Source organism: Hyaena hyaena, unplaced genomic scaffold (assembly GCF_003009895.1).
Source record: "Hyaena hyaena isolate Hyena2069 unplaced genomic scaffold, ASM300989v1 scaffold_12, whole genome shotgun sequence".
Lineage (NCBI taxonomy): Eukaryota > Metazoa > Chordata > Mammalia > Carnivora > Hyaenidae > Hyaena > Hyaena hyaena.
This window is the reverse complement of record NW_024080644.1, coordinates 2,354,736-2,369,628: the sequence shown is the minus strand read 5'-3', so window position 1 is coordinate 2,369,628 and position 14,893 is coordinate 2,354,736.

The window sequence follows — 14,893 nt, the reverse complement described above, 5'->3', positions numbered from 1 at the left end:
TCCTTAGTCCCCCTTTCTCCTTAAAGGCAGTGAAATCAGAATACATAGTTCATGGTCAAGTGGTAAAGGTGCTGAACGAGGAATTTGTTTTAAGGCAACCACTTGTCTTCTTAGTTCCTCCAGTAGAGAGAATGATTTCTGTGGAGGGATCTGGTTTCACAGAGGCACTCTCAGTTCCAAATGGGTGGATGACAAACTGGCTGCTGCCCCTCCCCCCGTAGCTCAATATCCAGACCAAATCTCTTTGGTCCTCACCCTCTCCGTCTCGTCTCTGCTTAGCCCCCGCTTGAACAGCCATATCCACATTGCCTTATGAGTCCCTTTGGAGGGAGTTTGATATTTCCTTCCTTAGTTTTGTCTTGCATTGCAGTTTTTGCCTTGTTCGGGTTGCCCATCTTTATCCCAGGCATTTTTTTGGCTCAGTGTCATCAGCGCCCACACAGAGGGCCTCCGAGTGCTACAAAGATAGTGGAGTCTTCCACCTGTGGGGGGCAGACCACAACATCCTTCCAGCCATTCTCTGAAGTGAGAGGCTCATCACGGGGCATGGGGGGGGCAGCTTTCATTCTGTCCATTTTGTAGTCAATCTGGAGCACCTACAGAACTTGGGCTTTGAATAGCTTCTTCGATGGTATTCCGTGGCATTTTTAAAAATCAGCTTTGGGGAAACCTTTCTGGTTTGGCTACAATGTCCTCATTGAAACAGAAATTCACAGGTGCCTGGGTGGCTCAGTCGGTTGAACGTCCCACTTGGGCTCAGGTCATGATCTCGCGGTTCATGGATTCGAGTCCCATATCGGGCTCTGTGCTGACAGCTTGGAGCCTGGACCCTGCTTCAGATTATGTGTCTCCCTTTCTCTCTGCAAACCCCTCCCCAACCCCCTGCCCCCACTCGCACTCTGTCTCTCTCTCCAAAAGTAAATAAACAGTAAAAAAATTTTTTTAAATTCAAAGTAACAAGCCTTGTTGAGGGCATAATTCCATCCCAATGACATAGCAGCTTGAAGCATGTGAGACAGAGTAGCTGCTGCCATTCATCCTTGCTCCCTCAACACACAGACATACCAGCCAGGTCTTTAACAGCTCTCCAGTCTGTCAGCCAAAGCTGTCCCGGGTGTCCCTCATCACAGTGGGTCGATTAAAAACAGTTTGTTGGACTACAGGCTTGTCCCTGGTGATCTTAGGCTGATTAGGGTAGGATTATTTGGAGTTTTTACCCAGGTATGATCGAGCCCCTTGCTGCCCTTCACTTGGTAATAATGTGCACATCTGCAGCCCCTTGCATCTTACCCACCTGAGGCATCTCTATACCTGAGAACATGGAGTTTGCACTGAGTCTGGACCCTGATGATCTCTTTGGCTCTTTGGTGTCAGATTTGTTACTCTGTTCTGGGATTTTAGAGTTCTGATCAGACTTTGGTGTCCTCTGATGAAATATGTCTTTTAACACGATCCTCTGTATTCTACATGTCCATCATCTTGTATGTTGTCTGAGAACTTACGAGAGATTGGCCTTGGGAGCGATCTTTGTAAATATTCTGCCCTCCGGGAGGCTGCTGATTTATCCAGTCAGCAGTTGAAGTGATTTAACATTAGAGTTAAGGTCCCAAGTCATTCATTCATAAGTGATATTTCAGGTAATGTCTCATGGGGTTGTTGGCTAATGAACATACTGACTTGTGGCATAACTTCACTGAGGACAATTTAGAATTGAAATGGTCACTTTAGGCAACTTTGACATGAATAAGATTGTTCATCTGAGAGGGGCTTTAGAACAAAAAGAAAAAAAACTTATGAGTAGACTGCCTCGTCTAAAAAAGAGAAATCCCACACACACATACACACAAAAACAAAAAAGAGAAATCACATTATTTTTCCATACATCAAGTATTAATAAGCACTGAATTTTTCATGTATGACTTGATAAAATTACCAAGGCCCCAAGTTATTGGTTAAAACACTTGCAGACTTTTGTAGGTAGGTGTGTATAACTGTATGTCAGTTTGGGCGTTTAGCTTTTGCAGTGATAATTTCATTCTGAAACTGGTTCCTTCTCTCCTTTTACAGTTTTTCTTTTTTTCTTTGCCTTATTTGGGAAATTTTAAAGATAATCAGAAAAAATATTTAGTTATTAGGTGCATATTCTAGGAATGTCTAGTACAGATAGTCATAAATGTCTATGAGAAAGAAACAAACATAATAAACTGTTTCTTTCACTTTAGAAAACATGACAAACTTAAATACTGGCCTTGACTTACAAGGTAAGAAGAATGCCTTCTTTTGGTTTTAATTTGTGAAATTAATGCAAGTCAGTGTTCTACATTCATATAAAGGTGTATTAAGGAGTGATGTCACTGAACATTGCAGAGGAGGGAACTCCAGGGCTGAATCCTTCCACAGAAGCAACTAATGAGCTGGCAAAAACTATCATAATCAGCTTTTGCAAAACACTGGAATCTAGTCAAATAGTTATAACTACCAGAGGAAGGCTTGGTGAAGACAACAGCCGCTGCGCTGTGGGAAGAGAACATAGTGGCATTTTAAATTGCCCATTTATGATTCCCCACACCCTAGATTAGGAGCAACCATGAGGACAGCTGTCCATACTCTTGGTGCAGGTTGCCAGGGCCTAAGAGAGCACTGTGGACCTTATCCTCAAATAATTGTGCGCGTGGGTTTAGAATTTCCGGGTAGCTCTCTAAAGGACCTGCACAGTGTTTACCTTTGTTCCTGTCAACTCAGAGCATTCCTGGACCTGGGGCACCTTCCCAAGCAGCTTTGGCCAAAAGCATTTAAAGGCCCACATATTGGCTATAGCAGCCTGGGAACAAGGGCAACAGTCAGGACAACAAATAGACCATAAAGTCTAGGAAGGAAGAGATTGGGAAAGGAGATATGGGGAGAAATAAGGACTTTTAGAAGCTCCTGCATATACCTGGGAATCAGGAAAGCCACATGTGTGCCCAGGGCTGGATACATGCTCAAAAAAAATAAAACAACTGAGGAGACCCTAAGCTTTTACCTCCAGCTGGTCTTCAGGCTCCATACAATCAGGATGTGAAGGCTAAAGTAGAGTAGCAGATGGCCTGGCCAGGCATTGGAGAAGTGCTCCCACAATGAGCCAATCTTGGAAGACTGGAAGAGTAATTTATGTTTTTCTTGTTCCTTTCTTCTTCCCCTGTCCTTGTTCTTCTCTTCTTCCTCCTTCTCTTTCTCTTCCTCTCTTGTCTCTCCTGTTTTTAAAGAAACTCTGTCAAAATACTGACCAGAAAAGCTAACAAAACAGAGGCTTAGGTAGCCATATTTGACAAAGAACACAGACTCTACAGAAATAGTTTAGAAAAGTCACTAAACAAGCAAGCAACAGCATAGATCAATGGAACAGAGTTGAGAATTCAGAAATAAACCTCCATATCTATGGCCAGCAGATTTTTGACAAGAGTGCCAAAACCATTCAATTAGGAAAGAATTGTCTCTTCAATAAATGATGCTGGACAACTAGATACACATATGCAAAAGAATGAAATTGGACCCTTACCTTACACTATATACAAAAATTAACTCAACAATGGATGAAAGACCTAAATGTAAAAGCTAAAACTGTAAAACTCTTAGAAGAAAACATAGGGGTAAAATTTCATGACCTTAGATTTGACAATGGATTCTTAAATATGATACCAAAAGCACAAACAATAAAAGAAGAAGGGGATAAATTGGACTCCATCAGGATTAGAAACTTTTGTACATCAAAGGACACTATCAAGAAAGTGAAAATAAAACTGCAGAATGAAAGAAAATTTGTGCTTCGTGAATCATAAATCTTAGAAGAGTCTAGTATCCAGAATATATACAGGACTCTTACAACTCACCCAAAGACAAACCATACAATTTTAAAATGTGCAAAGGACTTGAATAGACGTTTCTCTAAAGAAGACTACAGAAAGGGGTGCTTGGGTGGCTCAGCCGGTTAAACCTCCGACTTCAGCTCATGTCATGATCTCATAGTTCATGAGTTTGAGCTCCACATCGGGCTCTGTGCTGACAATGTGGAGCCTGTTCAGATTCTCTATCTTTCTCTCTCTCTACCCCTCCCCTGCTCATGTGATCATGTGCTCTCTCTCTCTCGAAAATAAACATTAAACAAAAAGAAGACATACAGATGACCAATAAATACATGAAAAGATGCTCAGCGTCACTAATCGTTAGGGAAATGAAAATCAAAACCACCATGACATGCCACTTCTCACCTAGTAAAAAACGGAAAATAGCAAGTGTTGGTGAGGACATGGAGAGTTAGAGCCCTTATGCATTGATGGTGGAAGTATAAAATGGTGTAGCTGCTGTGGAAAACAGTTTGGTTGGTCTTCAGAAAAGTTATACGAACAATTGCCATATGACCCGGCAATTCCATTCTTATGTAGATACCCCAAAAGTAAAGCAGGTAAACAAATACTTGCACACAAATGTTCACAGCAGCGCTATTCCTAATAGCTGAAAGATGAAAACAACCCAATTGTCCATTCAACCAATGAATAAACAAAATGTCGTACACATTCATACAAAGGATATTGTTCAGCCATAAAAAGGAGTGAGCTACTGGTATATGCTACAACATGGACGAACCTCAAAAACATGCCAAGGGAAAAGAGCCAGGCACAAAAGTTCATATATTATGTGATTCCATGTATATGACGTACCCAGAATAGGCAAATCCGTAGAGACAGAAAGCAGATTGTTGTTGGTGGGGCTGGAGGGAGGGGAGAATTGGGAGTGACTGCTTAGTAGGTATAGGGTTTCCCTTTGGGGTAATGAAAATGTTTGGAACTAGCTAGAGGTAATAGTTGCACAGAACTGTAAATGTGCTAAATGTCATTGAGGTGTACACCTTAAAATAGTTCATTTTACATTATATGAATTTTACCTTGTTATGAAAGTGTATTAGTTTTTAAAAGGTGTATAAGTGGCAAAATGGGCATATTCAGTGTTGATAGATTTATTTATTTAAAAATGCACATGTGGTCACCTGGTTAGCTCAGTCAGAAGTCAGGGTTGTGAGTTTGAGCCCTACATTGGTTTAAATGAATGAATGAATAAAACTTTAAAAAATAAAATAAAAAGGTATATAAATACCTTGCTGCAAATTTTTACATAGATGATATACAAAAAAGTAAAATTAGATTTGTTTTTTAACAAAATGACCAACTACTTCTCTGCATAGATAACAGAAGATTTCTGTTATGACTTATTTAAAAATCATAGAACATATTTTGTTAAGACCAAAAACATTCTTTTTACTTTTTAAAAAAATTTTTTTAATGTTTATTTATTTTTGAGACAGAGAGAGACAGAACATGACAAGGGGAGGAGCAGAGAGAGAGGGAGACACAGAATCTGAGGCTCCAGGCTCTGAGCTGCTAGCACAGAGCCTGACACGGGGCTCGAACCCATGAACCGTGAGATCATGACCTGAGCTGAAGTTGGACGCTTAACCAAGTGAGCCACCCAGGTGCCCCATGTTTGCTTTCTGTACTTCTAGCGAAGTCTTAAATAATTCTGACAAAAGTTTTTTATTTTTTTAAGTTAAATTCCTTTTTTTCTTAAAAAAAAAAAACACTGCTAATTATTACTATGGTTTAAAAATATATGTAACTTGGGGCGCCTGGGTGGCTTAGTTGGTTGAGCATCTGACTTTCACTTCGGTCATGATCTCATGGTTCGTGGGTTCGAGCCCCGCGTCGGGCTCTGTGCTGACTGCCAGCTCAGAGCCTGGAGCCTGTTTCAGAGTCTGTGACTCCCTCTCTCTCTGACCCTCCCCTGCTCACGCTGTCTCTCTCTCTCTCTCTCTCCTAGAAATAAATAAAAACATTAAAAAAAAATTTAAAAAAAATATATGTAACTGAATTTGAGGTTTAAAAATTATGATTGCACAGTTAATAGGAAATAATATTTCTCCCAAAGACAGGCTATAGTTATAGAATGTCATAATAACCACCGTCTTTGGGTGATTACTGCTGCCATGCTCACTGAGAAACTTTAGTCTCTAAAATCATAGAGTATCAGAAACTTTGCTTTTTGAAAATGTATCTTTTTTGTTTTTGTTTTTGTTTTATTTTATTTTATTTTTACAAATAGTTTATTGTCAAGTTGGCTTCCATATAACACCCAGTGCTCATCCCCATAAGTGCCCTCCTCCATGCACATCACCCCCCACCCATCAGTCCTCAGTTTGTTCTGAGCATTCAAGAGTCTCTCATGGTTTGCCTGTCTCCCTCTCCCCCACTATTTCCCTCCTTCTTCTCCCCCACGGTCAAATACCATATTTTTGCACGTATAGGAGGATTAGGAGGAACTTAATGGAGGATCGTGGGGGTGAAAATATAACTTTAAAAATAAAGCATCCCAGGGGTGCCTGGGTGGCTCAGTCGGTTAGGCGTCCTTTGGCTCAGGTCATGATCTCCCGGTTCCTGAGTTTGAGCCCCACGTCAGGCTCTGTGCTGACAGCTCAGAGCCTGGAGCCTGCTTTGGATTCTGTGTCTCCCTGTCTCTCTGCCCCTCCCCAACTCAAACTCTGTCTCTGTCTCTTTCTCAAAAAAATGAATGTCAAAAAAATTTTTTATTAAAAAAAAACATCCTATTCTTGCTTGGAGAATCTAAGTCACTTTGATCTAGAGAAAAAGGGGCAGTTTTTACCCTAGGTGCAGAGCTTCAGATAGGGCTCTGGCTGCAACAGTCTGCATATATCCTAACTTGGTAGATTCCAAGGAATCCAAGGATATACTTTGCCACTTAGAGCTGATGTTGGTCCCTTTACACACAGCCTTGCATTCAGCCTCCTACTTCATTTAAATTTCACCTAAACTCTACCTTTCCCCCAAATTCTATAAAGACTCTATCTTATCCTTCATTTTTTAAAATGTCCCATTGTGCCTCTAATGTGACCTCCCTCATTGCAATGGGTCAATGAACCTGATTTTGTTACACTCTAGGTTTGTTTTTGGTAGTCTGATGGCGCTAACAGAGTAAAACGCCTACGTCCACATGTGTCAAAAAAGTAGGCAACAGGATTCAATCAATCACAAAACATTTTGTTACAGCACAGCAACAGTAGGAGCGTCTGCATAGCAGTGGGAGTTCCTGTGCCCTCAAGTCTCATGATGTGATATGAGAGGCTACACGCAAGTGAATTGTGCCACAGTTGAGAAACCCAGTGCCAAGAAATCAGCATGTTCTGTAGCAAGCATCAAACAAGGCTGTTTCCCTTTCCCAGGGAGCAGACAGTCACATTGTAGTCATCTTTTGGTCACCCTGACCAAGCTACCTGTATGTGTGACTCTATACAAACCAGTGGGTATCCGGGGATGGTTGGGCCTTAGTGTGGCATACTCAGCAAGGCAATGTAAGGATGCTTGAGCCCTGTGGTGACCACCTCTCCCATAAACCAGTGGAAATATTTGTATTGAATGCATTTTTACTTCAAAAAACGTCAGCCCCTTATTTCTAGAGATTTTTGAACAGATAGAGTGAGCCAAAAGAGAAGGAAACTACCAATTCTAAGCCAAAAGCAAAGTTTAGAGAGAAAACAATGCTCCTCGGGAAATGTGAATTATAACTTTGGTTTTTTGTTTGATACTTACAAAGGATGCCAAACTTACTTCCTCTAAATGTTATCAAAAGATTGTTGAATTGGGTACTATTGAGAGATTGGTAGTGGTATAGCAGCATACTCACTAAACCAAAGGTCCAAAATAAGATTGCCAAATATGATGACGTTATTGATTCTTCAGTAATTTCCTTTATATGTGTTTTCTTAGTCTTTTTTTAATGATTATTTACTTTTTTTAAAAAATATTTTTAATGTTTTATTTATTTCTGAGAGAGAGAGACAGCGTGAGCAGGGGAGGGTCAGAGAGAGAGGGAGACACAGAATCTGAAACAGGCTCCAGGCTCTGAGCTGTCAGCACAGAGGCCGACGCAGGGCTTGAACCCACTAACCATGAGATCATGACCTGAGCCGAAGTTGGCTGCCCAACCGACTGAGCCACCCAGGTGCCCCAATATTTATTTATTTTTGAGAGCATAAGTGACAGAGCATGAGCAGGGGAGGAGCAGAGAGAGAGGAAGACACAGAATCCGAAGTGGGATCCAGGCTCCGAGCTGTCAGCACAGAGCCCAGGGTGGGGCTCGAACTCACAAACTGTGAGATTATGACGGTAGCAGAAGTTGGACACTTAACTGACTGAACCACCCAGATGCCCCTGTAGGTCATTCTTTAATGCCAAAGTACTTTCTCTTTGACAACAGAACACTTTTGCAGATAGAACAAATAATAAATAGATTTCAGAGACCATGCAGAAACTTGTATTGATGGATAGTGCCACTGAACAGTAAAGCATCTGTCTCTGGTATGTAGTTGTCACAGCCCATTCAGACTTTCCCACCTCTGGTCTGACCTCAGCCAAATACTAGATTAGGTTTCGAAATCATTAGGACTGTGGGCACTGACTTGAGAAAAACAGAGTAAATGAAACTCTCCCCGAATGAAAATGAATTCTATCCTTTTTTTTTTTTTAATTGTCAAAGCCAGAATATCTTCCATTGTATCAGCTAGGAGTGATTTGGGCTGTAAGAACGGACAATGTGGCTAACGATGGACAGGAGTTCATTTTTTCACATAACAAGTTGTCTGGAGATTTGTGGCTTCTGGGGAATTGGTTTAATGTCTCAACTGTATCAGGATCCTCTGCTCTAAAAGTTCATGTTCGCAAGATGGTTGGTGCAACTCCAGACGTGGCAGGCATGAAGTAGAGAAAAAGAAACGGTCACAGGATTATTTGTCCTTTTTGTTACAAAGCAAAACTCTTCCAGGAGCTCTCCAATAGATTTCTGCTTATAGTTCATTAGTCACACAGTGAAGCATGGCCACTATTGGCTGCGAGGGAGACTGGGAAACCAAGGCTTTTTGTAGCCTCTAGCATGGAGACAAGGAGGGGACAAAAGCAGATGGGTACAGATGTGGGGTTACCGTCTCAACATATGTGAAACACCTGTAACTTCTCTGCTATTCAGTTCTATTCCATGAGACACAGGGCAGCAAAATTAAGGAGAAAAATCAAAGAATTTCTGTCTGGCTGGAGTTCATAATCTTTCATCTATTGCCTCAAAACACAAATCAAAACTACTATTCAAGCTTTATTTACTAATATTTCCTATAGCCTACTATATGATCTGATCCAATTTAATTTCCTGCCTCCGTGCATGTGCTCAATGCTGTTAGCTCAGCCTGAATAGACCTCTTCCCATTTCTACGTATTAAACATCTTATTTGTTCTTCAAAACCCAGCTCAAATATTATTTCTCCCATGAAGTGTTCCCTACTTTCCCCAGCTTCAAATTATCTGTAGGCTCCAAAGTCACATTCTTATTGCCTAAAATAACAATAGCTTGAGTTCTTTACATAGACCATCTCAATCTTCCCAACCACCCAGTGAGGTAGGTACTATTATTATCCTCATTCTATGGTTGTTAAAACTGAAGCTTAGGAAGATGAAGTAATTTGGTCAAGAGCACACAGCTTGTAAATACTAGTGTGAAGATTTAACCCCAGTTCTATCTGATGCTCAAATCCATTCTCTTAACGCTATGCCATACTACTTTCTTTACCCACTAGCTGCAAGAGAGTAAATTAAGCTAGGAACAGAGTCTTATTCACCTCTAACTAGCTCCACCCCCTTCTTTACTCATTCACTGCCTTGGAATTCAGAGGCACTCAGAAAGTTATTAAATAAATAAGTAAAGCTGAAGGCTCTGCCAATATGGCAGCAAAGTAGTACATCAGAAGGAGATTCAAAACCAGACTGTCTGGGTTTGGATCTTGGCTTATTTGAGCAAGTTATTTACCCTGTACCACAATTTTCTTGCCAGTAAAATAGGAATAATGTCTCTTACAGTTATTTTTATTAGATTTATTTATTTATTTATTTATTTTAAATATATTTTTTTTTTATTTATTTCTAGGCGAGAGAGAGAGACAGCGTGAGCAGGGGAGGGTCAGAGAGAGAGGGAGTCCCAGACTGAAACAGGCTCCAGGCTCTGAGCTGGCAGTCAGCACAGAGCCCGACGCGGGGCTCGAACCCACGAACCGCGAGATCATGACCTAAGCGAAAGTCGGACACTTAACCGACTAAGCCACCCAGGCGCCCCTATTTTTATTAGATTTAAATGAGATAATACATATAAAGTACTTAAAACAGTGTTGGCACAAAGTAATTGCTTGATAAATGTTAGCTGTTATTTTTTCAATAGCTCTTTTTCAAATTGAGATTAAAGATGCTAAGAATAGAGGGACCATTTTCAGATAGGCCTACCTACCTAACAGGCTGTAATGTAAATGGAGTACTACAAATAATTTACTGATTAGTTCTGTTTGTTTAATTCTGGTTACATGACTTAAATGTATTTTAAGGGGCGCCTGGGTGGCTTAGTCGGTTAAGCGTCTGACTTTCGCTTAGGTCATGATCTCGCAGTTTGAGGGTTCGAGCCCCACATTGGGCTCTGTGCTGACTGCCAGCTCAGAGCCTGGAGCCTGTTTCAGTCTGTGACTCCCTCTCTCTCTGACCCTCCCCTGCGCACGCTGTCTCTCTCTCTCTCCTAGAAATAAATAAAACATTTAAAAAAATGTATTTTAAATAAACAAGTAGCATGAATAAATACCTGTATGTTTTCCTCTAACTCCATACCCGACCCCAATGAAACAAGAACTCTAATATGCATTCAGTTTCCTCTGCTACGTGTGCCCCTCACAGATAGAAATCACCTGGGGATTTAGTTGGAATGGTTTTTCTTGGTTGGTTTTTGTTTTGTTTTGTTGCAGTATACAGCAATATTGACTTAGATTAGTTTTCTTTTTTCTTCTTGACTCATTTTTATTTTGACAAAGTATATCTTCAAATAATTCTTTCAAAAATAGTTTACATGTCTAGACACTGAGAAATTTCACAGTTGTTAGGGCCTGGGAAAAAGAATTTAGAGGTGGTAAAGAGAAATGTTGCATTTAGCTCTCAAGGTTGAATGCTAGTGAGGCTTGGTATAAAATTCTAGGATCAAAACAGTTTTCCCTCAGAACTTTCAAGATATTGTCTTATAGCATCCATGGTTGCCAATTTTATTCTCATTTCTGTATCAGTAACCAGCTAATTTTCTCTGAATGCTTTTGAGTTTTCTTTAAATTATAAGATGTACATAGTTGGAGGATTTTGTAAAAAATCCATGTGTGTGCTTCGTGGGATCTGGTGGAGTGAAGACTGACATCTTGAACTCTGATTATGTTTATTATTTCTTTATATATATATATACATATAAATTTTATTATTTTGAGTGACAGAGTGCTTGAGTGCCGGGGTGGCAGTGGGGTGAGGTGGATGCAGGGCAGAGAGAGAGAGAGAGAGAATCTCAAGTGGGTTCCATGCTGACAGCAGGGCTCAATTTCATGAACCATTAGATCATGACCTGAGCTGAAACCAAGAGTCGGACACATAACCGACTGAACCCCCCAGGTGTCCCGATTATTTCTTTTTATTCCTTCCCTTTCACGATCTCTGTTTTACCATGAATCACAATCGTGTGGATATTTAAACTTCTGAATCTATTTTCTATGTCTCCTGATATGTCTTTTCATTTTTTTTTTTTTGTCCCTATGCATTGTATCCTGGAAAAATCATCTGGCTCACTCTTCATCTGTGTTTAAGGCTGAAATTAAGCCAGTATACACTGTTAGGTCATATTATTCCAAGTCTTACTGGTTAGGCATATATTCTGGTTATTTGATAACTGTGCCATACTAGTCAGTAAATATTATTATATCATTCCTAGGTGTGTTTGCTATTCTTTTTAGCCCATCTCTTGAGTTTTTTATTTCAATGATCATTTATTTCACTTCTAAAAGTTCCAACTAGGGGCGCCTGGGTGGCTCGGTCAGTTAAGTGTCTGACTTCAGCTGAAGGCATGATCTCGTGGTTCATGGGTTCGAGCTCCGCATCAGGCTCTGTGCTGACAGCTCAGAGCCTGGAGCCTGCTTCAGATTCTGTATGTCTCCCTCTCTCTCTGCCCCTCCCCTGGCTTGCATTCTATATCTCTCAAAAATAAATGTACATTAAAAAATGTACATTAAAAAATTTTTTAAGCTCTAGCTATATCTTTTTTTCTTATGTATGTCATCTAGAATATCTCTTGGATATTATACTTAATTTTAAAGTCTTCTTTAGTTTGCTTTGTTAATTATTTCTTCCATTTGGGGAGTTGGCTAATTTTCTTTCATGGTTGTTCTTGGTTTTGCGCTTATATTTCTTTCAGATGCTGTTATTCTTTCTGTGGATTTTTGTTCCATATAATGAATTTGGCATTGTTAGCAGTGAGGGGTTCTAGATAGGTTTCAATTGTGTGAATTAATCTGTGGCATAATTCTTTCAGTACTAAAACATACAAGTATTTTTGCATAAATGTTATTATGGCTATATAATTATCTGCCATATAGGATTAAGACCTCCTTTATGTGCTGGCAATGCTACATGGGAAGTTTTGAGTGGAGGGAGTCTCCCTGAAAAATAAAAATTCCAAGGATATGCCTCTTCTGGATTTGAAGTCTAAATTTACACTGCCCAGATGGTCTGGTAATCCTAAACTATACAAAAAATGTAAAAAATTAGTCCTGGTCCTGAAGGATATGTTGTACTGATTATCAGCTTATTGACTTTAAGCTTTAATTCTGCCTTTCTTTGCCCTGTTTTGTGATACCAGACCTTGTAAACATTTCTCCTTGGCTGGTCAGTATAATGTTGGCCTTTGTCAGGTGAGGGTACTGGAGGAACAGTGCAGAGTATAGCAGAGGCAGGAGCTTATCTTTCTGGTCTGGAGTGGGTTTTTTTTCCTGAATCTATCATGCAACTGCTTGTGGTAGGCAGAAGGCCAAGTGGTGCTCATTCAGCAATTTACACTAGACTCCAAGCAGGCAGCATCCTTTCTAGCAGTGTACAGGAGACTCGGGGGCACCCTCCATCCAGTGAATTTCCCTGGCACCCAAACAGACAGGTGCCTGCCTTCTAGCCCTAGCTCACTAGCCCCAGCTCACCAACACCCTGGTGAGCAGCTCCCTGTTTGCCAGCCTTGGCCTGCCACTTATGGGCCAGCTCTGATCTGTTCTACGTTGGAGGACTCCTCCACCATCCACTGGGCTGCAACCCACCCTCTCTGCCAAGGTCTGAGTCCCAGCCTGGAGGTGGTGGGAGGGGCAGTGCTTTTTCAAGCCTTGGATCTTCTCCTCAACTCTAGGGGTAATAGCTGCTCCCTGTAATGTTATTCCTGTATTCTTTAGAGTTCTTTTATCCTTTAAGTAATCACCTCTGGCTCATTAATAACGCTTTGTATTAATTATGTTCAAATTACTGGCATGGTTTCTGTCTCCTGACTGGACTCTAATTGATACACCTGGCAAAAGTAAATGTCAAGAGCCCAGATTGCATTGGCTACACATAGAAAAATAAATACCACCTGTACACACGTTGAACTTACAATAAAAATATATAAAGACTCACAGGGAAACAACCCAGCATAAGCAGAAGTCAGCAGACATAATCAGTGGAAGGATTAGAGCCCCTCAAACCAGGGATAATAGAATAAAATTTGAAAGATAATATAAAATCAGTATGTTTTAGAGACTTAAAAGCCTAAAAGAAGGAACAAAACACTAAGAAAAGAGCAAGACGCTATGAAAAAAGAACAGATAGATTAGTAAAAACAACCACAGAAATATAAAAATAAAAAATATAGCCACCAAAAAGCAATTTAATGGATAAGTTAAAAAGCAAATTAGACACAGTAGAAAGAGAATAAATGACCTGTAAAATTGATTTAAGGAAATGTCCCAGAATTCTGTGATATAGAGTGACACAAAGATTAAGAATACTTTTAAAAGTTTAAGAGGCCTAGAAGATAAAATGTATAAGACCCAGAGCTGTGCTTATACTTTGGTACCATGTGTGTAAGAAGAAATTAAGACCATGTGTTTATATTTTGTTATATTTCCATTAAAAAAGGCACACACAAAAATTGGTAAAATGTACATCTGTGCAAATGTGATGATGATGAGGGAAAACAGTAGAGGTGGGCAAGGATGGGAATGAGACTTTTATTACTTGGATACATTTTATGTTAGTTTAATTTACAGACCTTCTGCATTAGTTTAAGTCGTATTCGAAGCAGAAGCCAAGATGAGATTGGATATGTAAGAGATTGATTGGGGGAATTGCCTTTGAGTGTAAAAAGGGGAGGGAGCCCCAGAAGGCGGAAAGAGTCTTCAGATCACAATGCAGATCTGACCCCTGTCAAAGAAGGAGAGTTGCCCGGACAGATTGTAAAGACTGCAGTGCGGTTGTAAGAAAAGTCCAGTGAGGCTGATGAGGAATCCGCAAGTCCAAGTAGCCTGTCAAAGGAATCGCATGTTTTGCAGGAACGGGTCTGCCTTACTTTCCTTGCCATACTTAGTCATCGGCTGTGAGCAGCCTGTGTGAGGTGTGGCCTGCTGTGGACTCCATGCTCACTAACACAGTGGTGGGTTCAGAGTGCAACAGCTGAGGCCATCTGTCAGTTACACCCCTGTAGCAAGAGAGCTGAGTGGCCTATTTTCATAGCCATCACACCATGTGATTCAATTTTGTATTCAAAGAAGGGCAAAATAAAGACATTTTCAGACAAAGACTGAAGGATCTTATCACTCACAGAATGTCACTCTAGGAACCTCTGAAAGATTCACTTTGGAAAAAAGTGTTTTGAATCCTGAAGGGTAGTGCAGGATGCAAGAAGCAATGATGAGCAAATAAATTTGGCAAACATGTGGGAAAGG